This window comes from Tamandua tetradactyla, chromosome 12, assembly GCF_023851605.1.
Source record: "Tamandua tetradactyla isolate mTamTet1 chromosome 12, mTamTet1.pri, whole genome shotgun sequence".
In the NCBI taxonomy this organism is placed as follows: Eukaryota; Metazoa; Chordata; class Mammalia; order Pilosa; family Myrmecophagidae; genus Tamandua; species Tamandua tetradactyla.
In genome coordinates this window covers 16,387,356-16,411,860 of record NC_135338.1, presented here as the reverse complement: position 1 = coordinate 16,411,860, position 24,505 = coordinate 16,387,356, and the positions used below count along the sequence as shown (strand labels likewise).

The window sequence follows — 24,505 nt, the reverse complement described above, 5'->3', positions numbered from 1 at the left end:
ATACAACTGGAAACACATTAAATCTCTCCAGAACAGGGTGCAAATCCTTGGGCAACATTCATTCTTAAACTTGATTTTATACAACTCAAATAGTATAACATGAACAAAACAGCATTACAGTCCTTGTTTCTGTAACTGATCACGTGGTCGAAGTTCATATTTATCACTACCTTCTTCCACTACCCATTCCATGTTTCCTTTACCCTCAGCAAGCACTTCAGCTGGCCGTGGTTCTTTGCCTGGTGGGGTGACCCAAACCTTCATTCCTGAAGTTTCAGAGCCATTAGTAGTCCTGCCTGGATTGTGTTGTTGCAGTTTTCCATTGATTTTAATCACAGGGCATGGTAGTAATAATAGATGCCCTAGGGGATCTCCTATATTTCAAGAAAACTCTTCTTTACCTCCATTATGTAGTTGCAGTCCTACTTCCTTCTTATAGTCAGGGTCAATTACCCCAGAAAATAATGTAATACCCTTCTTGGCTTGTTGATCCAGAGGCATAAGTAGCCCAAAGTGACCAGGTGGCAATCTTAACTTCCAGTTCAGTGGTATCACTGTTGTTTCTCTTGGAGGAAGCACACCCCGTTTTGGAACTAAAACCTGTAGACCAGCAGAACTCAAGGTAGCAGGGACAGGAAGCAAAAATTTTCCTAGTGGATCACTAGGGGTAATAGTGAGTGGTACCACACCCATTTGCACCCCTTAGTTCCTGGACCCATGGATCCTGGCTATGGGAGAAACAGCACCATACAGCGGATGCTGACTCAGAGCATACACAGCTTCCTGGAGAACATTACCCCAGCCTTTCAAGTTTTTGCCAACTAGTTGGTACTGTAATTGAGTCTTCAAAAGACCATTCCACCGTTCTGTCAATCCAGCTGCTTCTGGATGATGGGGAACATGGTAAGACCAGAGAATTCCATGAGCATGCACCCATACCCAAACTTCATTTGCTGTGAAATGTGTTCCTTGATCTGAAGAAATGTTATGTGGAATACCATGACGATGGATAAGGCATTCTGTAAGCCCACAGATGGTAGTTTTGGCAGAAGCATTGCATGCAGGGAAAGCAAACCCATATCCAGAGTATGTGTCTATTCCAGTTAGAACAAATCGCTGCCCCTTCCATGAAGGGAGTGGTCCAATGTAATCAACCTGCCACCATGTAGCTGGCTATTCACCTTGGGGAATGGTGCCATATCAGGGGCTGAGTGTGGGTCTCTGCTGCTGGCACATTGGGCACTCAGCACTGGCTGTAGCCAGGTCAGCCTTGGTGAGTGGAAGTCCATGTTGCTGAGCCCATGCATTAACCTCCATCCCTACCACCATGAGCACTTTGTTCATGAGCCCACTGGGCAATGACAGGAGTTGCTGGGGAAAGAAGCTGACTGGTATCCACAGAATGGGTCACCTTATCCATTTGATTCTTAAAATCTTCCTCTGCTGAAGTCACCCTCTGGTGTGCATTCACATGGGACACAAATATCTTCATGTTTTTAGCCCACTCAGAAAGGTCTATCCACATACTTCTTCCCCAGACCTTTTTGTCACCAATATTCCAATTATGGTCTTTCCAAGTCCCTGACCATCCAGCAAAACCATTAGCAACAGCCCATGAGTCAGTATACAAATGCATCTCTGGCCAGTTTTCCTTCCAAGCAAAATGAACAACCAGGTGCACTGCTTGAAGTTCTGCCCACTGGGAGAATTTCCCCTCACCACTGTCCTTCTAGGACACCCCAGAAAGGGGTTGTAATGCTGCAGCTGTCCACTTTCGGGTGGTACCTGCATGTCATGCTGAACCATCTATAAACCAGGCCCAAGTTTTCTCTTCCTCAGTCAATTCACTGTAAGGAACTCCCCAAGAGGCTATTGCTCTGGTCTGGGAAAGAGAAGGTAATGGGTCAGGAGTGGAAACCATGGGCATTTGTTCCACTTCTTCATGTAACTTACTTGTGCCTTCAGGACCTGCTCTGGCTCTATCTCATATATACCATTTCCATTTTACAATAGAGTGCTGCTGTGCACACCCAACTTTATGGCTTGGTGGGTCAGACAACACCCAAGTCGTGATAGGCAACTCAGGTCTCATGGTAACTTGGTGGCCCATGGTTAAGTGTTCAGTCTCTACTAAGGCCCAGTAGCAGGCCAAAAGCTGTTTCTCAAAAGGAGAGTAGTTATCTGCAGCAGATGGTAAGGCTTTGCTCCATAATCCTAAGGGCCCCCATTGTGATTCTCCTTATAGGGGCCTGCCAAAGGCTTCAGATAGCATCTCTATTTGCCACTGACATTTCCAGCACCATTGGATCTGCTGGATCATACGGCCCAAGTGGCAGAGCAGCTTGTACAGAAGCCTGGACCTGTCGCAGAGCGTCCTCTTGTTCAGGTCCCCACTCAAAATTAGCAGCTTTTCTGGTCACTCAATAAATGGGTCAGAGTAGCACACGCAAATGAGGAATATGTTGTCAACAAAATCCAAAAAGACCAACTAGTGTTGTGCCTCTTTTTTGGTTATGGGAGGGGCCGGATGCAGCAACTTATCCTTCACCTTAGAAGGGATATCTCAACATGTCCCACACCACTGGACACCTAGAAATTTTACTGAGGTGGAAGGCCCCTGTATTTTTGTCGGATTTATCTTCCATCCTCTGAGAGTAAATGCCTTACCAGTAAATCTAGAGTAGTTGCTACTTCTTGCTCACTATAATGGAGCAGTGTGATGTCTTGTGGGAGGCAGAAATGATCAAGGTCTCTGCGAACAAGATTATGACATAGGGCTGGAGAGTTGATATACCCCTGAGGTAGGACAGTGAAAGTATATTGCTGACCTTGCCAGCTGGAAGCAAACTGTTTCTGGTGGTCCTTACTAATAGCTATTGAGAAAAAAGCATTTGCCAGATCAATTGCTACATACCAGGTACCAGGGGATGTATTGATTTGCTCAAGCAATGATACTACATCTGGAACAGCAGCTGCAATTGGAGTTACCACCTGGTTGAGTTTATGATAATCCACTGTCATCCTCCAAGACCCATCTGTTTTCTGCACAGGCCAAATAGGAGAGTTGAACGGGGATGTGGTGGGAATCACCACCCCTGCATCTTTCAAGTCCTTAAGAGTGGCAGTAATCTCTGCAATCCCTCCAGGAATACGGTATTGCTTCTGATTTACTATTCTGCTTGGTAAGGGCAGTTCTAGTGGCTTCCACGTGGCCTTTCCCACCATAATAGCCCTTACTGCACGAGTTAGAGAACCAACGTGGGGATTCTGCCAGTTGCTCAGTATGTCTATGCCAATTATACATTCCAGAACTGGGGAAATAACTACAGGATGGGTCCGGGGGCCCTCTTGACCCACTGTGAGACGGACCTGAGTTAAAATTCCACTGATCACTTGGCCTCCATAAGCCCCCACTCTGACTGGTGGTCCAGAGTGACGTTTTGGGTCCCCTGGAATTAATGTCACTTCTGAACCAGTGTCTAATAATCCCCGAAATATCTGGTCATTTCCTTTTCCCGAGTACACAGTTACCCTGGTAAAAGGCCATCGGTATCCTTGTGGAAGACTTAGAGGAAGATTAACAGTATAAATTTGTGGCAGTGTAACAGGTTTCTCCCCCATAGGGACCTAGCCTACCCTTCATTCAAGGGGCTCAGGGTCTGTAAACTGTTTCAAGTCTGGAAATTGATTAAGGGGCCGTGACTCTGTGTTTTTGTAATTCAGGTTAGACTTCTGTTCCCTTGACCTAGAACTCTTTTGTTTATACAGCTCCAACAAGAATTTAGTAGACTGCCCTTCTATTGTATTTCTAGGCACCCCATGATTTACTAGCCAATGCCACAAATCTCTGCGTGTCATATAATTTTGATGCCTCCTTTGAGTTTGTTGGCTATTATAATACCCACGTCTACCCTGTCTTTGGTGATTAAGTGCTGCCACCTGGCTTCTGCCTACTCGGGATCCTGTCATCCCCATTGTGTTTAAAGATTCCAGCTCAGTGACAGCAGTTCCTACAGTAATAGCTGACCTACAGAGAAGTGCAACCACAGAGCTCTTGAGGGATGATGGTGCTAGTCTCACAAACTTATTTCTCACTGTTCTGGTAAAAGGTGCATCCTCTGGACATTCCTGGGGTGTAAGAGCAGGCTTTGCATGATAAATCCATTCTAACATTCCAATCTCTCTAAGCCTCTGGATCCCCTCATCTACATTATACCAAGGCAGTTCTGGCATTTCAACCTCAGGTAATGTTGGCCACCTTTTGATCCATGTTTCAACCAGCCACCCAAACAAGCTCTTAACACCTTTTCTAACCTCTCAAGCTATAACATTGAATGCAGAATCTCTGCTTAGTGGGTCCATATCAATAAATTCAGCCTGATCCAGCTTTATATTCCTCCCACCATTATCCCACACTCTTAAAATGCATTGCCACACATACTCCCCTGATTTCTGTCTATATAAATTGGAAAACTCACACAGTTCTTTTGGAGTATAACGTACCTCCTCATGTGTGATACTTTGTACCTCACCTTTAGGGGCCTGTTGGGACTTTAGTCTAGTTATAGGTCTAGAAGAAATGAGGGGTGGTGGGGGTGGGTCATGGAAAGAATTAAAAATATCTTCCAAGCCATTTGCTTTAGGGCCTTCATTTGCAGTTTCATCTGGTGAAACAGGATTAATCACTCTAGGGCTAATCCTTTCAGGAGGAGGTTGGGTGGCCAATTCCTCAAGGCAGGCTGAAGGTGGGGTGGCTATGTTACAGACTATTACAGGGTTATCTAGAGAAGGCTCAGGGTAGACTATTACAGGGTAATCTAGAGAAAGCTCAGCATGGCCTAGGGTTTCAACCTCACCCACAACATCATTATCAATCCATATGTCACCATCCCTTTTTTCAGGGTCCCACTCCTTTCCAATCAATATCCTCACTTTAACAGCAGACACCACGCAAGACTGAGATTTCAGTTTATGCTGTAAAGTTGCTACTCTAACAATAGGATTCTGAGTCTGATTTTCAGAGATCTCAAGTCTACGGCTACAGGAAATAAGATTTTCCTTCAGGATACACACAGAAATGTCTACATGTTTCAGATGGCGCTTAAGCTTCCCGTTTGAAGCCTAAAGCCCATCCCTTTCACCTCTTAATGTAGACAGTGTATCTAACAACAACCAACCAACATCTCTATAACTCGTGTTCCTAAAAAACTCTGTAAAGGTGTCAAAAACATTATCCCCCAGAGTCTGGCTTTGTACAAGCGAAGCATTAGGAGAGTCGAATGATGATATTTAGACTATCTCCTTTGCCAACTCACTCCATGGATTGGGAGTGTCATTCTGATTATGGGAATTAGAGTCCTTAGTGTCTCTGAGTCCAGTCAGAGTTGAAAACCATTCATAAAAACCCATTTTTAAGATTCTGTTTCTGAAGAACCACAAGATGCATTAGTTAGCGTTCTCTAGAGAACAGAATCAACAGGGAACACTTGCAAGTATACAATTTACAAAAGTGTCTCACGTGACCACAGGAACCCAGAGTCCAAAATCCACAGGGCAGGCTGCAAAGCCGATGACTGCGATTGATGGCCTGGATGAACTACAAAGGACAGGCTTACCTGCCAAAGCAGGAATGGAACCTGTCTCCTCTGAGTCCTCCTTAAAAGGCTTCCCATGATTAGATTAGCATCACTAATTGCAGAAGACACTCCCCTTTGGCTGATTACAAATGGAATCAGCTGTGGATGCAGCTGAAGTGATCATGACCTAATCCTATGAAATGTCCTCATTGTAACAGACAGGCCAGCGCTTGCCCAATCAGATAAACAGGTACCACAACTTGGCCAAGTTGACACGTGTCACCAACCATGACAGGTCTCAACGGTGGAATATGTTGATTTGAAAGGATGCATGTCCCCTAGAGGGGCTGTGTTCTAAGTTCTATCCTATTTTCTAATGGCAGAATAATCCCTGTTCAGTTCTGTATGTTTGAAAGTGTCAAGAGATCGTCTCCCTGGAGGTTTGATGTACACAAGAGTGGTTGTCAAGCTGGATTAGGTGAGGATATGTCTGCACCCATTTAAGTGTGTCGTGGTAAGTTACTGGACACCTGTCAAAGAAGAAGCATTTTGAAGAATGAAAGACCCAGACAGTACAGAACAGAAACACATGGCCACAAGGAGCAGAGTCCAGCCGTCATCGACTTTCGGCGGGGTAGAAGGAACGTGCCTCTCAGGGAGATTCCTAAACAGGAAGCCAGGAGAAGATGCTAGGTGATGACTCTGTGCTTGCCACGGGCCATGCCAGATGCGAAGGGCACCCTGACCGGGTTCACCATGTGCCTTTGCGGGTGAGAGGGAGACTGTGACTGTGTTGACCGTGGGCCTTATCCATGGCAAGAGAAATCCTGAAGTTCATCGGCCCTGTTGAACCAAGGTATCTTTCCCTGGATGCCTTCGACTGGACATTTCTGTAGACTTCTTTTAATTGGGGAATTTTTCGGCCTAAGGCCTGAAATCTCGTAGCTGATTGAACCAGCCATTTGAAAAGCCGTTCCGCCTCTGGTATATTGCATCCCTGCAGTTGGCAAAGTAGAGGAGATTTTGTTAACGGAGAGTGTGGTGCTGTTGCTGTAGTTTGCAAATACCAAAGGTCCTAGAAAGGCTTTTTAAATGGAACAGGGGAAGGACCTGGGAAAATGGTGCTAAGCTTTTATGAGAAGGCTTAAAATGCCGTGAAGAGACTGTTTTTAGAAATGTGGACTCTAAAGATCCCTCTGATGAGGTCGTCGACCGAAATGAGGCATTGGTTTTGCAAACTGGAAGAAGGAAGGCGATCCTAGTTTTCAACGAGAAGTTCATCAAACCGAATGGACTAGTGGCTTTGTCTGGCATGTAGATATTCAATGCCATGAACTTGGGTAGTTATACCTGGAGAAACCCAACAAAAGTCATTTGCGGCCAACGTGCAAAGGAGGAACAGTCATCGGACATGCACATGCATTCCCGTAGGTTGAAGGGAACCCAGGGGACACAGGACCCAAGTAGTTACAAAAACCTGCAGGAGCAAAGTCCATTAGATTTCAAAGTCGGAAAGCCCTTCGTCCTTGGGGCTTCTGAAAGCAGTAGTCCCATCCATTCCAGAGGCATACGCACAGCTCTGCCTCTCTCCAAAGGTAACTCTGGGGAACATTGGGGAGAACACCTTTTTCTTGGCACCACACTCTCCCATAATGGGGGCAGCACCCGGGCTAAGCACCATCTCCGTGGCCCATGCTCAACCCCACCACGTGATGGCAGCCAGGCTCTCCCCAAACCCCAGGGAATGGGCTCCACTCTCGGCAAGGCCTGAGGCCGAATGACTCTGCCCTGCAAAAAAGTGAAAAGCCCATCCTCGGCATGTGGGGCAAACTCATCCCTCTCCACGGGCTTGCCTGGGTTCCCACTCCTGGCCCGAGGTATCTTGACTTCAGACCTCAGCCTCCATGGTTTTGCCTGTGAAGTTAGTTTTCTGCCATCGGGTGCCTCCTCTGAACCGCGCAGTCCAGACTGACACTGGCTCGCTTTCTACAGGTACTCCCAGCACTCTCGCTGGCTCTCTAGGCAGGGGCTTTGGATCATGCCCATCAGACATAAGGAGTTTCCACAAATCCCTCCTGGATAACTCCATGTCCAAACCTGGCTTCCTCTGAAAAGACTGACTGATTCCATCCTCACACGGAGCACTGTTGTCTGGGGTCTCCCTGCCAGGAAGCCCAGAAGTTGCCACCACGTCAACTCCCGGTTTCTTTCTACCCAAGACTTCAAGTCTCAACTTCTCTCTCTCCGGTCGCAGTTCACGACAAGCTGTGAGGAGAGACCAGGCTGCACTTTCCACATCGGATTCAGAGAGCTCTTCTGCTAACTATCCAAGTTCATGGCACTGAAAATCAACATGCCAGACAAAGCCACTAGTCCATTTGGCCCGTTCAACTGCTCATTGAAAACAAGGATCACCTTCCTTCTTCCAGTTTGCAAAAACCCACGCCTCATTTCAGTCGATGGCCTCGTCAGAGGGATCTTTAGAGTCCACATTTCGAACAATAGTCTCTTCACAGCATTCTAGGCCTGCTCGTAAAAGGTTAGCACCATTTTTCCAGATCCTTCCCATGTTCCATTTAAAAAGCTGTTCCAGGACCTTTGGTATTTGCAAACTACAGCAGCAGCACCCCACTCTCCAGTAACAAAATCTCTGCTACTTCGCCAGCTGCAGGAATGCAATACAGCAGAGGCGGGATGGCTTGGAAAATGGCGGGTTGAATATGCTGCGAGGTTATAGGCCAAAGGCCGAGAAAATGGCCCGATTAAAACAAGTCCACAGAAATGTCCGATCGAAGGCATCCAGGGAAAGATATCTTGGCTACACGGGGCCGATGACCTTCAGGGTTTCTCTCACAATGGAGAGGGCCCACGGACAACACAGTCAGAGTCTCCCTTTCGCCTGCAAAGGCACATGGTGAACACAGTCATGGTGCCTCTCACATCGGGCAGGGCCCGTGGCAAGCACAGCCTCATAACCTAGCATCTTCTTCTGGCTTCCTGTTTCAGGGAGCTCCCTGGGAGGCACGTTCTTTCTTCACCGCCAAAAGTCGCTGCCGGCTGGACTCTGCTCCTCGTGGCCATGTCTTTCTGCTCTGCACTCCCTGGATCTTTCCTTCTCTAAAATGCTTCCTCCTTGACGGGTGTCCAGAAACCTACCAAGACACACCCAAATGGCTGGAGACATATTGTCACCTAATCCAGCTTGACAACCAATCTGGAGTACATCACCCCTCCGGGGAGACGATCTAATGACACTTTCAAACATACAGAACTGAACAGGGATGATACTGCCCTTAGGAAATAGGATACCGCTTAGGACACAGATGCTCTAGGGGACAGGCACCCTTTCCAATCGGCATATTCCACCATTTGGACCCAAAAAAGGAAATCTTTTTCACATGCACAAAATACATCCATCCATAACAATGTCAGAGAACATTAAACCGCTTCGGTAGCAAAAGACATGAAATACAATGTGAGAAACGGACAATCTCCTAGGGAAGTTACTTGTGGGCCCGGACTTTCTAACGTCAAATTAACCTCTGGATTTAGACCTGGAACAACCCAACACAAGTTATTTGTGGCGAACGTACAAAGAAGGGACAGTCATTGGACATACATATGCATTCCCGTAGGGTGAAGGGAACCCAGGGGACACAGGATCCAAGCAGTTCCAAAAACCTGCAGGAGCAAAGTCCATCAGATTTCAAAGCTGGAAAGCCAGAAGTCCTTGGGGCTTCTGAAAGCAGCAGTCCCACCCGTTCCAGAGGCCTACGCGCAGCTCTGCCTCTCTCCAAAGGCAACTTGGGGGAACACTGGGGAGAACACCGTTTTCTTGACACCACCCTCTCCCAGCATGGGGGCTGCACCCGGGCCAAGCGCCGTCTCCGTGGCCCAGGCTCAACCCCACCATGGGGTGGCAGCCAGACTCTCCCCAAAACCCAGGGAATGGGCTTCCTTCTCGGCAAGGACTGACTTCGAATGACTCTGCCCTGCAACAAAGTGGAAAGCCCATCCTCGGCCTGTGGGGCAAACTCACCCTCTCCACGGGCTTGGCTGGGTCCACACTCCTGGCACGAGGTGTCTCGACGTCAGACCTCAGCCTCCATGGTTTTGCCTCTGAACTTAGTTTTCTGCCACTGGTCCCTCCTCTGAAATGCACAGTCCCGACCAACACTGGCTCGCTTTCTACAGGTACCCCCAGCACTCTCGCTGGCTTTCTAGGCAGGAGCCTTGCATCATGCTCATCAGACAGAAGGAGTTTCCACAAATCCTTCCTGGATAACTCCATGTCCGAACCTGGCTTCCTCTGAATAGACTGACTGATTCCATCCTCACATGGAGCACTCTTGTCTGGGCTCTCCCTGCCAGCACGCCCAGAAGTTGCCGCAACGTCAACTTCCGGTTTGTCAAGTTTGTCACTACCCAAGAGTTCAAGTCTCAGCTTCTCTCTCTTCGGTCGCACTTCATGACAAGCTGTGACGAGAAACCAGGATGCACTTTCCACATGGAATTCGGAGAGCTCTTCTGCTAACTATCCAAGTTCATGGCATTGAAAATCTACATGCCAGACAAAGCCACTAGTCCATTCGGACCCGATGACCTGCTCTTTGAAAACAAGGATCGCCTCCCTTCCAGTTTGCAAAAACCCACGCCTCATTTCGCTCGACGGCCTCGTCACAGGGATCTTGAGAGTCCACATTTCTCACAACAGTCTCTTCACAGCATTCTAGGCCTTCTCATAAAAGATTTGCACATTATCCCAGATTCTTCCCCTGATCCATTTCAAAAGCCATTCCAACATCTTTGGTATTTGCAAACTACAGCAGCAGCACCCCACCCTCCGGTACCAAAATCTCTTCTACTTCGCCAGCTGCAGGGATGCAAAATACCAGAGGCGGAGTGGCTTTTCAAACGGCGGGTTGAAGAAGCTGCGAGGTTACAGGCCTAAGGCTGAGAAAATGGCCCAATGAAAGCAAGTCCACACAAATGTCCAATCACAGGCATCCAGGGAAAGACACCTTGGTTCAACAGGCCCGATGAACTTCAGGGTTTCACTCGCAATGGAGAAGGCCCACGGTCAATGCAGTCAGGGTCTCCTTCTCGCCTGCAAAGGCGCATGGTGAACACACTCATGGTGCCTCTCTCATCGGGCAGGGCCCGAGGCTAGCACAGCGTCATCACCGAGCATCTTCTCCTGGCTTCCTGTTTCATGAAGCTCCCTGGGGGGCACATTCTTTCTTCACAGCCAAAAGTTACTGGCGGCTGGACTCTCCTTCTCGTGGCCATGTCTTTCTGCTCAGCACTCTCTGGATCTTTCCTTCTCCAAAATGCTTCCTCCTTGACGGGTGTCCAGAAACCTACCAAGACACACCCAAATGGCTGGAGACATATCGTCACCTAATCCAGCTTGACAACCACTCTTGAGTACATCACCCCTCCAGGGAGACTACCTCATGACACTTTAAAACATACACAATTGAACAGGGATGATTCTGCCCTGAGGTAAGAGGATACAAATTAGGACACAGCTGCTCTAGGGGACACGCACCCTTTCCTATCGGCATATTCCACCGTTTGGACCCAACAAAGGAAATCTTTTTCCCATGCACAAAATACATGCATCCATAACAATGTCAGAGAACATTAAACTGCTTCGGTAGCAAAAGACATGAGATACAATGTGAGAAACGGACAATCTCCTAGGGAAGTTACTTGTGGGCCCGGACTTTCAAGGCCAAATTAACATCTGGCTTTAGACCTGGAAACAACCCAACACAGGTCATTTGCGGGCAATGTACAAAAGAGGAACAGTCATCGGACATACATATGCATTCCCGTAGGGTGAAGGGAACCCAGGGGACACAGGACCCAAGCAGTTTCAAAAACCTGCAGGAGCAAAGTCCATCAGATTTCAAAGTTGGAAAGCCAGAAGTCCTTGGTGCTTCTGAAAGCAGCAGTCCCACCCGTTCCAGAGGCCTACGCGCAGCTCTGCATCTCTCGAAAGGCAACCTGTGGGAACACTGTAGCCTTGGACCATGCCCATCAGACATAGAAGTATCCTTCCTGGATAACTCCATGTCCAATCCTGGCATTCTCTGAAAAGGCTGACTGGTGCCATCCTCACAGAGAGCACTATTCTCTGAGGTTTCCCTTCCTGGAAGCCCATAATTTTCCACAATATCTACTTTGTGTTGTTTCATACCCAAGAGTTCAGGTATCAGCGAATCTCTTTCTGGTCGCATCTCACAATAAGGTCTGAGGAGAAACCAGCCTGCACTTTCAACCTTTCACTTGGAGATCTTTTCTGCTAAACATCCAAGTGGTGTGGCATTTAAAATCTACCTTCCAGATGTGTCAAGAGCTCACAGATAGTGGGGTGGGGTTGCACACACATGGCATGGGGCTGGGGGTGGCTCGAGGCACAGGACCACCGTTGCCCAGAGTTGGGAGGGTTGGCAGAAATGCACGCATGCACGTGCATGGGTCAGGGGAGGCCAGACACTGATGTATGTTTGTACAAGGTTTGGGGGTGTTGTATGTCTCTAAGTTTTGGGGGCAGATGTTGCCCAGCTATGAAGGTGAGCACTTGCAGCCTTGAGGTGCAGGTGATTATTCACAGGGGGTAGGGAGGTGAGGGGGACTAGGGGTGGGATCAGGTTCACAGTTCCCAGCAGGGGTGGGGTGAGACTGTGCACTTGCTTGTGAGAGGTGTGTCATTCTGGGGTATGTGAGTGGGTTTGTGTGGGGCGAGGATGTGTGCGGGCTTTAAGGCAGGCATGCTTGGAGGGCGATGAAAGGGAAGGTGATGGGGTTCAGATGCCTGGGTGTTGGGGAAGGACATGGCAGGAACTGCATGCGTGAGTGTAGCATGTTCAAGAAACATGGCTTGGCTTATTTCCTAGTACCTGTCTCCCTGTCTCTGCATTCCTGAGGGTTCTGGACCTCTCTGTGGAAAGCAGCACATTAGACTATGCACTAGCTGGTTGAAGTCTGGTTCTATGCATCTCACTTCTTCAGTTTGCAACCAGGGCAACCCTAAGTGGTACAGAAGACAGTCCCTGGTCACTTACGCCCTGGAATCGATGTCCCAGTCATTTTTCTGTCACTTCTCTAGCTGTTCTTTGGAGCAGGGGTGACCTCAACCTATCTTATTCTGCCATCTTCCTGCTAGTAATAAAGACTTCAGATATTCACCATTAAGGTGACAACTGTGTTTTTTTTTTCTTATAAGCAATAAGGACAACCAGATCAATATACTGAGCCCTTGACCTTGGGGTCTGCTCCTGTGCTGGTTTGAAAGATGTACATATTCTAGAAAAGCCATGTTTTAATCCTAATCCCATTTTGTAAAAGTAGCTGTTTCTTCTAATCCATATTCAGTACTGGATGTTTAAAACCTTAATTAGATCATCTCCCTGGAGATGTGACTCCATCAGGAGAGGTTGTTAAACTGGATTAGATGGAGATGTGTCTCCACTCATTCTAGGTGGGTCTTGATTACTTTACTGGACTCCTATAAAAGAGAGATTCGGAGAGAGCAGAGAAGGATGACAGAATGTCACAGAACCACAAAGCAGAGAGTCCACTGGCCAGCAAATTTTGGAGATGAAGAAGGGAAATGCCTCCCAAGGAGCTGGAAAGGAAGCTAGCAGATGAGGCCATGTTCACTATGTGCTTTTCCACTTCAGAAAGAAACCCTGAACTTCATCAGCCTTCTTGAATCAAGGTATCTTTCCCTGGATGCCTAAGATTGGGCACTTCTATAGACTTTCTGTAGTTGGCATATTTCCACAGCATAAAAACTGGTAACTAACAACTTATTAAATTCCCCTTTTAAAAAGCCATTCCATTTCCGGCATATTGCTTTCTGGCAGCTAGCAAACTAGCACGGCACCTAAGAAACTTATTCCTGCAAAGGTTAGGCTAATTCTACTTAAAATTGAGCCTAAGTTTCATACCCAGAGAACCTCTATTGTTGCTCAGATGTGTCCTCTCTCTCTGAGCCAACTAGCAGGTGAACTCACTGCCCTCCCCACTACATGGGATGTGACTCCTAGGGGTGTAAATCTCCCTGGCAATGTGGAACAGAAATCCCAGGAAAAGCTGGGCCCCAGCATCAAGGGTTTGAGAAAGACTTCTTGACCAAAAGGAGTGAAAGAGAAATGAAACAAAATACACTTTCCATGGCAGAGTTAAGAGGTTATGCTGGAGGTTATTCTTCTGCTTTCTACAGATATCCCTTTTTAGTCTATGATGTATTAGAGTGGCCAGAGGGAAGTACCTGAAAAGTTGAGCTGTGTTCCAGAAGACTTAATTCTTGAAGATGATTGTATAGTGAAGATATAACTTTTACAATGTCACTGTGTGATTATGAAAACCTTGTTTCTGATGCTCCTTTTATCTAGAGTATGGACAGATGAGTAAAGAAAAATGGATAAAAATAAATAAATAATAGAGGTAAAATAAATTGGGAAGATGGAAAAACTGGTGGTCAATGAGAGGGAGGGGTTAGGGGTATGGGATTATGAGTTCTCCCTTTATTCTTTCTATTTCTTTTCTGGAGTTATGAAAATGTTCTAAAAATTATCATGGTGATGAATTCACAACTATGTGATGATATCATGAGCCACTGATTGTACACCAGGTGTGGACTGTATCTGTGTGAAGATTTGTCAACAAAAATTTTTTTTTAAATGACAGCTGTGTGTTTTTTCAAAGGTCCTTCTTGATGTTGAGAGATTTCTTTTATAGTTCCAGTTTGCTGAGTGATTTTACCGTGGATGGGTGTTGCTCTATCAGATGCTTTTCTGTCTCAATTAGGATAATCATGGGTTTTCCCCTTCATTCTATTTACATTATATTCTGGTACATTATATTGCCTTATTTTTGTAAGTTGAACTGCCCTTTATTCCTGGAGTAAATTGTGCTTATGACAGTGTATTATGTCTTTAAAAGGCAGCTTGATTAAATTTGCTACTTATTGAGCATTTTGGGTCAATATTTCTAAGAAATACTGGTCTGTATTTTATCTTAATACTCTGACCTAGTGTTGGTATCTTGGAAAAACTGGTCTCCCAGAATGAGTCAAGAAGTGTTCCCTCACCTTCTACATTTTGGAAGCGATTGAGAAATCTAGATGCTAATTCTTTAAATGCTAGGTAAAACACCAATGAGTCAAACAATTATGGACTTTCCTTTTTTGGAAGTATTTACATTACTGATTCAATCTCCTTACTTGATGTGGGTCTGATCAGTATTTATATTTCTTCAGGATCAATTTAGGTGGTTTGTGTCTTTCTAGAAATTTGTCCATTCCATCTGGGTTATCGAATTTGTAGATGTTATAGTTGAGGGTAATATTCTCACTCTCATTTCTGCTTTTAGCAATTTGAGTCATCTCTTTTTTACAGTTGCTGGAGCAAAAGTCTGTCAATATCATTGCTGTTTCAAAGAACAAACCTTTAGTATCTGTCTTAGTTTGCTGGGGCTGTTGCACAAAGTACCACAGATGCACTGTCTCAAAACAGCATATTTACTGTCTTACCATTTTGGAGGTGAGGTGTTATCAGGGCCTTGTCTCCTCTTAAAGGAGAGAATGCATTATAAGCCTCTCTCTTGGCTTCCATTGGGTGGCAATGAAATTCCTCTGCTTGTGGCAGTCTAATTCAATCTCTGACTCCATCACATGGCTGTCTCTCTATTTCACTCTTACTGTGTCCAAGTTCACTCTTCCTAAAACAACAATCATATTTTATTAAAGGCCCATTCAAACACCAGTGTTCATCCTCTTGAAATACCAGGTGGTGGCCACATCCTCTCTAAGCTCTGCAGAGTTGACCCTTACTCTTCATTCGCAAGGCTGATATTCACCGCAAGACTTGAGGATGTCCTTAGGGCCAGACAGCTGCATCAATGGTTCTATATTTCAGTCATTCTTATTTCATTTTGTTCCATTTCTGGAACAAATTGATCTACAGATTCAACAAAGTGCCAATGAAAATTCCAGCAAACTACTTTGAAGATTTGGAAAAAGCTAACTACCAAAATCATCTGGAAGGGAAAGAGACTCTGAATAGCTAAAAGCACCCTAAAAATACAAGAACAAAGTGAGAGGATTAATACTCCCTGACTTTAAAACCTATTATAAAGCCACAGTGGTCAAAACAGCATGGTACTGGCACAAAGATGGAAGAAATGAACAACAGAATCGAGAGTGCAGAAATAGACCACCAAATCTATGGTCAACTGATTTTGACAAGACCCCCAAATCCTTTGAACTGAGACAAAATAGTCTTCTCAATAACTGGGCATGGAAGAACTCGATATCAATAGTCAAGAGAATGAAAGAGGACCCCTATCTTACACCCTACACAAAAATTAACTCAATGTAGATCAAACACATAAATATAAGAACTAGCATCATAAAGCTTCTAGTAGAAAATATAGGGAAACATCTTAAGACATAGTAATAGGAAGTCGCTGCCTAAACTTTACAACCAAAGCACAAGCAACAACAACAAAAAACAGATAAATGGGAACTCCTCAATATCAAATGCTTCTGCACCTCAAAAGATTTTGTCAAAAAGTTGAAGAGGCAGTCAACTCAATGGGAGAAAATATTTGGAAATTACACATCGGACAAAGGTTTCATTTCCTGTGTATACAAAGAAATCATACAACTCAACAACAAAAGAACGAACAACCCAGTTTTAAAATGGGCTAAAGAAATGCATAGGTCTTTTTTGAATAGCAAATACAGATGGCTCAAAAGCACATAAAGGAGTCCTCATTTTCATTGGCTATAAGGGAAATGCAGACTAAGACTACAATGAGATACCACCTCACATGTATAAGAATGGCTACTATTAGAGTCAAGAGATTATCCTGGAGGTTATTCTTATGCATTAAATATATATCACCTTGTTAGTCAAGATGTAATGGAGAGGCTGGAGGGTACTGCCTGAAAATGTAGAGCTATGTTCTAGTAGCCATGTTACTTGAAGATGATTGTATCATGATATAGCTTTCACAATGTGATGGTGTGATTGTGAAAAACTTGTGTCTGATGTTCCTTTTCTCTACCTTATCAAAAGATGAGTAAAACATATGGAATAAAAATAAACACATGTTAAATAAATTTAGATTGGAATGCCAGTGATCAACGAAAGTGAGGGGTAGGGGTATGTTATGTATGAATTTTTTGTGGTTGAGTTTTTATTTCTTTTTGTGAATTGATGCAAATGTTCTAGGAAATGATCATGGTGATGAATATGCAACTATGTGATGATATTGTGAATTAGTGATTATATATGTAGACTGGAATGATGAAAAGTTAAGAATGCTTACATTTGTTTGTTGTTATATATTTTTTTAATTTAAAAATTAAAAAAACATTCAAAGTAAAAAAATGGCTGCTATTAAACAAACAGGAAACTAAAGTTGGACAGGATGTGGAGAAATTGGGACACTTTTGTACTGCTGGTGGGAATGTATAATGGTGCAGCCACTATGGAAGACTGTTTGGCAGTTCCTTAGGAAAATAAATATTGAGTTTCCCTATGACCCAGCAATAGCACTATTTGGTATATACCCCGAAGAGCTGAAAGCAACTATGCAGACATCTGCACACCAACGTTCGCAGCAGCATTATTCAAAATCACCGAAAGATGGAAACAGACCAAATGCCCATCAACAGATGAGTGGATCAGCAAAATGTGGTATATACATATGATGGAATGTTATGCAGCAGTAAGACAAAATGATGTCCTGAAACACACAACAAGATGCATGAGTCTTGAGGAAAAAATGCTGAGTGAAGTGAGCCAGACACAAAAGGATAGATACCATATGAGTCCACTTTTTATGACCAGAATAAAGGTATAATCAGACACTTATAACACAGGATATAGGAGACTTAGAGATACACAGATGCTAGAGATAGGAATATAGTCCTCTAGCCTCCTATACTCTGGAGCAGCTAGAAGGAAAAATATGAGAGGATCGTATGGTAGCCCATGACAAACTCTGGGATCTGTCCTGTAAAAACCTGTTGAAGAGTGCTTTGAAAGCTATTGTTTCTTTTATTTTTTTGCTTGTATATATGTTACACTATACAATAAATAAAAAGGTAACAAAAAAAGAGAAAAGAATTGCAGTGTCCGTTCAAGCCAGTCCAGAATCAAGAAAAAAAGCTTAAAAATGGTGGGATCTCACAGCACCCTGGCTGGCCTCTTCCTTATTTCACCACCAGCTTAACATGGGGCCACTCATGTCCCAAGTGCAGATCCCTGGCCCCAGTTCTAGAGGGGGCAAAGCAGCCCTCCTGCACACACTCAGAACATGTGTGGCTGGCTGAATCTGTCTGGTCATGGCCCGAGGGGCTCACCCTCCCAGAGTCGGCCCTGCACGTGGAAGGTGGTTCACTGATCCCCCTACAAAGAACAGGCAAATGGCTACCTGGGGTGAGAGGCTGATGACTGTAGGATGAACAGTGCGGTGGCCAGGACCATGAGGAAACTATTTCCTAGGGAAGAGAGGACATTCACACCCATGTAGATGGGATTTCTTAGGGCCAAACCTGCATGCCCAGGACAAGACATCCCTGCAGAAAGGACCAGGGAGGGCTTGGCCTGGAACTATTCTCCAGACTCATTGTATGGAAAAGCGCTGAAGGACAGAACTTGCCCAGGCCATCTGCAAAGACACAGAAAGGTGTTTTCTTTCTCCTTTCTTTCCATCTTCCTTTCTTTCATTAGTGTCTGTCTTTCAAGGAGAGCTCCTGTCATAACAGTAGTGGGATATAAATTTAAGGAATGCATGCCTCAGAGTGGAAATTCCAGCAATGATGCATTAAAATATAAAAATTTCCAAGTTTAATCAAAATAGTACAACTCACAAAGAAACAGGAAGTGATGGCCCAGGCGAAGGAGAAGATTAAAGCACAGAAACCACCAGTGAGGCTGCTCAGACCTGGGACATTCCAAACAAAGATGTTTTAAAATTGTTCCTAAATATGCCCAAGAGCTAAAGGAAAACATGGACAAAGAATTACAGGAAATCAGGGAATTGACAGATGAGCACAAAGAGAGTACTGATAGTGAGATGAAAACTATGAAAAGGAACCAAAGCCGACCATGACTCTGTATCTGGCAAAACTGCCTTTCAAAAATGAAGGAGGAATTAAGACATTCCCAGAAAAACAAAAGCTGAGGGACTTCTTCCCCATCAGACTCAACCTACAAGTCATGCCAAAGGGAGTCCTGCAGGTTGAAAGGAAAGGACACTAGACATGAAATCACAGACACATGGAGAAATAAAGATCTCCAGTAAATTAATATCATGGGCAAATATAAATACCAGCACTACTGTATTTTGTATTAGTAACTCCACTTTTCACTTCCTACAAGATCTAAAAGGCACATGCATAAGATATGATAAATCAATGCCCGGGACTCATAATGTGTAACTATGTAATGTGTGATATGCGGTACATAAAATTCAGTGGGTGAAGGGGTTTGGGAGCATGGTTTATGATGGTATTGAAGTTCTTAAATTGGTAGCTAAGCAAATGAAATTGTTATAAACTTGGTGTGTTAAATTTAAGGTCATGGTAGTCATGAAGAAACTTAATTATTAGGGAATATGCAAACTCATAGTGACAGAAAGTAGAGCACAGGTTACCAGGGGTGGGAGTTAGGGCAATAAGGAGTTAATGCAAAGTGAGTGCAGGGTTTCATCTGGGGTGTAGGGAAAGTTATAGTAATGGATACTGGTGAGGATCCTTCAACACTGAGTGTGATTAATCCTACTGCATCGTGTGCTGGGAGGGGTTGGGATGGGAAGGTTTATGTTGAATATATGATTCTACAAAAAAAAGAAGAAAAGCTGAAGAGATAATGACAATTAAATGTAATACATGATACCAGATGGGAGCAAATAAGGAAGGTAAAAAGGCTCAAAAGGATATTAGTGAAACATAAGAATATAGTGGAATACAGATTGTCACCTTTATATCTTAACTTTATAGATCTAAGTTTTTGGAGGTTGATAACCACACTTAAGGTGATTACACAAATGAATATGTTTGTTTATAGGAAACATATGTGGAAGTATTATGTGCCAAGGAGTAAAATGTGGACAACCTTCTCTCAGATGTTCAGAAAATACATAGATAGATGGAGGGACAGGCAGACAGGGTAAAGGAGGCAAAATGTTGAAACTGGCAAATCTGGGTACCTGGTTGCGGGGTTTTCTGGTGTTCTCTGTACAGAGTTTGTATTAATTTTGCTTCTGTCCTGTAAGTTTGAAATTATTATTTATGTCCAAATAAATAATTTACTTATTGCCAAATAAAAAGTTAATATATATATAACATTATTCTATTGATATAAAAAAAGAACCTCTTGATGATTCTTCCCTATTTTGAAATCTTCACCTTCACTGAACATTTTTAAAAAGTGTTATAAAACTTTGTAAAACATATAGTATAAATATAACCATATATAAATCACAATCACAGAATCACATTTGCATTTCCCTTTCTCAAATACCTGAAATCACTCAGGCATGGAATGACAGTCACTTTATCTTAAATAAACAGCCATCGAATTACACAGACATCTTTGTAAACAAAAATGCCCCCATGAAATCACAACACCCTCGCTGTTACAACGTCAAGTTCCCCACTTTCTTAGGGCGGCTATTTCATAGAGGAAATGAGTGACCTCTGGACATTTAAAAGGCACAGCCCATGCACCTGCTGAACCTGTGCTGTGAAGCTTACCTGGACCTGAGATGAGCGTTCCACCTTGCTGAGCGGCATCTCCTTGAAAATTAAGAAGAGGGCCAGTCACCATTTGCCACAGGCTCTGAATGCTTCCTGAGGGCATGTCTGACTTCACATGGGGGGCTCTGCCCTGAAATATTAGGAATTTAATACTTTAAATATTTTTATACTTTCATGTTACTTAAATGTTATATTCTGTAAGATGTTAAGACGTAAGCATTTTTATAAAATATTTTTTACTTGCAAGTCATTTTACTTTCTCCCTGTCTTTTCAATCATGCAGCGTTTCTCTGGGGGCACCTAATTCTTAAACATTATAGAATGTTTAGCACATTCCTGGCCTCTGCACATGCAACTGCAGTAACACATGCAATGCTACCCACAGTGTGACAACCAAAAATGCCTCTAGACATTGTCAACTGTTCCAGGAAGAGGATCTGATTAGTTTCAAACATACAGTATTGAATCGGGATTATTGTGCCTTTATGAAATGGGATTTACATTTAAATATGGCTTTTCTAGGGGACATACATCCTTTCAAAACAGCACAATCCATCCTCTGGATCCTAAAAAGGACATGTCTTCACCATATAAAAATACATTTATTCCATAACAATATCAGAGACCCTTAACCCATTTTGGTAGCAACAGATATGAAATACAAAGCTAGAAACACACAAACGTCTATCTATGTTTGTTATGGGCACATTCTTTCTAAGGCAAAATTATCCTCTGGCTTTGGACCTGTAAAACCTGAAGACAAGTCACTTGTTCCCAACACACAAAGAAGGAACAGACATGGGATACACATATGCATTCCCATAGGGTGGAGGGAACAGAGTGGACACAGGACCCAAGCAGTTTCAAAAACCTACAGCGCAAAGTCCATTAGATTTCAAAGTCTGAGAGTCATCTCTCCTTAGGGCTACTGGAAGCAGAAGCTCCACCCATTCCAAAGGCCTATGCAGAGGCCCGCCTCTCTCCAGATGCAACCCTGTGGGACACTGGGCTGAACACCACTTTCGTGGCACCACCCTCTCCCAGCATGGGGGCGGCACCCCGGCTCTCTGCCACCTCCACGGCACATGTTCATCCCACCAGGTGGTGGCAGCCAGGCTCTCCCCACACCCCAGGGAATGGGCTTCACTCTCCACAAGGCCTGAGGCGGAATGACTCTCCCACTGCAACAAAGTGCAAGGCACATCCTCGGCCTTTGAGCCAAATTCACCCTCTCCAGGGGCCTGGGTCAGTTGGCTCGCCTGGCCAGAGCCTTCTTGACTTCAGACCTTATCCTCCATGGTTTTGCTCAGAGGTTATTTTTCTTCCATTGTGTCCCTTCTCTGAACCCAACAGTCCAGACTGACAGTGGCTCTCTTTATACAGGTGCCAGCAGCACTCTCGTTGGCTTTCTAGGCAGGGGCCTTGGATCACACCCATCAGAAACAAGGAGTTTCCACAAATCCTTCCTGGATAACTCCATGTCTGGTCCTGGCTTTCTCTGGAAAGACTGACTGGGTCCATCCTCACAGGGAGCACTATTCTCTGGGGTCTCCCTTCTAGAAGCCCATAATTTTCCAGAACATCCACTTTTGGTTTTTCTACCAAGAGTTCTGGTCTCAGCTTATTTCTCTCAGGTTGTATTTCATGCAAAGCTGTGAGGAGAAACCAGGCTGCACTTTCAACAGTGAATTCTGAAGATCTCTTCTGCTAAATATCTAAGTTCAGGGCATTTAAAATCTACCTTCGAGAAAAAGCCACTAGTTCATTCTGCCCGATTATCTGCTAATTGAAAACAAGGATTGCCTTCCTTCCAGTTTGCAATAACACATGCCTCATTTTGGTCTATGGCCTCCTCAGAGGCATCTTTGGATTCCACATTTCTGCCAACAGTCTCTTCACAGCATTCTAGGCCTTCTCATAAAAGCTTAGCACCATTTTCCCAGATCCTTCCCCTGTTCCATTTAAAAAGCCTTTCCAGGATCTTTGGTATTTACAAACTACAGCAGCAGCATCCCACTCTCCGGTAACAAAATCTCTTCTGCTTTGCCAGCTGCAGGGATGCAATATACCAGAGGCGGAATGGCTTTTCAAACGGCGGGTTGAAGAAGCTGCGAGGTTACAGGACTAAGGCTGAGAAAATGGCCCAATTAAAACAAGTCCACAGAAATGTCCAATCACAGGCATCCAGGGAAAGATACCTTGCTCAAACAAGGCCGATGAACTTCAGGGTCTCTCTAGCAACGGAGAAGGCCCACAGTCAACAGAGTCAGAGTCTCCCTCTCGCCTGCAAAGGCACATGGTGAACACGGACAGGGTGCCTCTCACATCTGGCAGGGTCCGTGGCAAGCACAGTGTCATCACCGAGCATCTTCTCCTGGCTTCCTGTTTCAGGAAGCTCCCTGGGAGGCATGTTCCTTCTTCATCCCCAAAGGTCGCTGGCTTGTGGACACTCCTTTCATGGCCATGTCATTCCGCTCTGCTCTCTGTACATCTTTCATTCTCCAAAATGTTTTCTCTCTTAGAGGACTCCAGAAATTTACCAAGAGCCACCAAAACGGCTGGAGACATGTCGTCACCTAATCCGGCATAACAACCACTCTTCATTGAATCACATCTCCAGGCAGAGGACCTGATGACCATTTCAAACTTACAGTATTGGATAGGGATTATTCTGCCTGTATTAAATGGGATTTAAAATTAGAGCACCTCTTTTCTAGGGGACATACATCATTTCAAATCAGCACATTCCACTGCATGGACCCTAAAAAGTACATGTTTTCCTGATATACAAAATGCATTCATTTCATAACAATATCAGGGGACCTTAAACCATTTCAATAGCAACAGACATGAAATACAAAGTTAGAAATGAACAAACTCCTATCAAAGTGAGGTATGGCACGGTCTATCGAAGGCAAAATTACCCTGTGGCTTCGGACCTGTAAAAACCCAAGACAAGTCATTTGCTGCCAACATACAAAGGAGTAACAGTCATGGGATATACCTATGCATTCTCATATGGTGGAGGGAACACAGGGGACACAGGACCCAAGTGGTTTCCAAAACCTTCAGGGCAAAGTCCACTAGACTTCACAGTCTGAGAGTCATTCCTCCTGGGGCCTTCTGAAAGAAGCAGTCCAACCCATTCCAAACACCTATGCACAGCTCTGCCTCTCTCCAAATGCAACCACGTGGGACACTGGGGAGAACACCTTTTCCTTGGGACCACCCTCTCCCAGCATGGCGGCTGCACCCGGGCCCCCTGACATCTCCACGGCGCATGCTCAACCCCACCATGTGGTGGCAGCCAGGCTCTCCCCAAACCCCAGGGAATGTGCATCACTCTCTGCAAGGCCTGAGGCCAAATGACTCTTCCACTGGGATGAGCTGGAAGGCCCATCCTCGGCCTGTGGGGCAAACTCACCCTCTCCACCGGCTCGGGTGGATCCACTCTCCTGCCCTGAGGCTGCTTCACTTCGGACCTCAGCCCCCATGGTTTTGCCTCTGAAGTTGTTTTTCATCCATTAGGTCCCTTGTCTGAACCCCACAGTCCTGGCTGGCAGTGGCTCTCTTGACACAGGCCCCACAGCACTCTCGTTGGCTTTCTAGGCAGTAGCCTTGGACCATGCCCATCAGACATAAGGAGTATCCTTCCTGGATAACTCCATGTCCAATCCTGGCATTCTCTGAAAAGGCTGAATGGTGCCAATTTTCTCGCAATTCTCCCAGACTCTTCCCCTTATCCATTTCAGTAGCTGTTCCAACATCTTTGGTATTTGCAAACTGCAGCAGCAGCATCCCATTATCCCATACCAAAATCTGTTCTTGTTTGCTAGCTGCAGGAATGCAATATACCAGAAATTGAATGGCTTTTAAAGGGGAATTTAATATGTTGCTAGTGTATAGTTCTAAGGCCAAGAAAATGTCCCAATTAAAATAAGTCTTTAGAAATGTCCAATCTATGGCATCCTGGGAAAAATACCTTGGTTCAAGAAGTCTTATGAAGTTCAGAATTTCTCTCTCAAGTGACATGGGACATGGTGAACACAGTCAGACTTTCTCTGTCTTCTGCATAGGCACAGGGTGCCTTTCTCATCTGGACGGGCACACGGTAATCACGGAGTCATCTGCTAACTTCACA

General features: G+C 44.8%; 1 long non-coding RNA gene across 1 annotated transcript in view; it reads right to left on the bottom strand.

Annotated features, from left to right (window-relative positions):
- The window catches only part of LOC143651834 (uncharacterized), a 44,064-nt gene that overhangs the window by 14,219 nt on the left and 5,340 nt on the right, over nt 1-24,505 (bottom strand). The window contains exon 6 of the long non-coding RNA XR_013160263.1: nt 15,124-15,311. This is a non-coding gene — a long non-coding RNA (uncharacterized LOC143651834). The remainder of the gene's footprint in view (nt 1-15,123; nt 15,312-24,505) is intronic.